Genomic DNA, 524 nt, shown 5'->3' on the forward strand with positions numbered 1-524 from the left:
GCGGGGAGGGCGGAAGCCGACGGGCACACGGGGAGCAGAGCGGGGCTGGGCCGTGGGGCTTGATCCCGGGGGCGATGCCGGCCCTCATGGCACATCCCACGCTCGGTTACAGCACTCGGGAGAGGGGACACGTGCTGCACCTGGGGAATTTGTCCCCTTTTCAGCCCTGGCCCTGGGTCCCGCTGTGCTGGCTGCAGCTTCCCAGTCACGGCCAGAGCAGAGGTCTCCAGTGGAAAAAAGTCTGCACGTCCTCACGATCCTGGTGCACATCCCTGGGGACCCCATGCATGTCCCCACAGCCCTGGTGTCTCCCTGACCTCTGAGCATGTCTCTGTGGCCCCACTGCATGTCCCCACAGCCCCGGTGCCACTGCCCAGAGCCCCTCACTATGTCCCCACAGCCCCATGTCTATCCCTGCACTGGTATGTGGGGGGCTCATAGGTCACCCCATCCAAAGTGGGTGGTGAGAGGTGGGAGGACTGGGAGGCACCCAGGGTGTCAGGGAGCACTAGGATCAGGGGGTC

Source organism: Antrostomus carolinensis, unplaced genomic scaffold (genome assembly GCF_000700745.2).
Source record: "Antrostomus carolinensis isolate BGI_N321 unplaced genomic scaffold, ASM70074v2 scaffold39356, whole genome shotgun sequence".
NCBI lineage: Eukaryota > Metazoa > Chordata > Aves > Caprimulgiformes > Caprimulgidae > Antrostomus > Antrostomus carolinensis.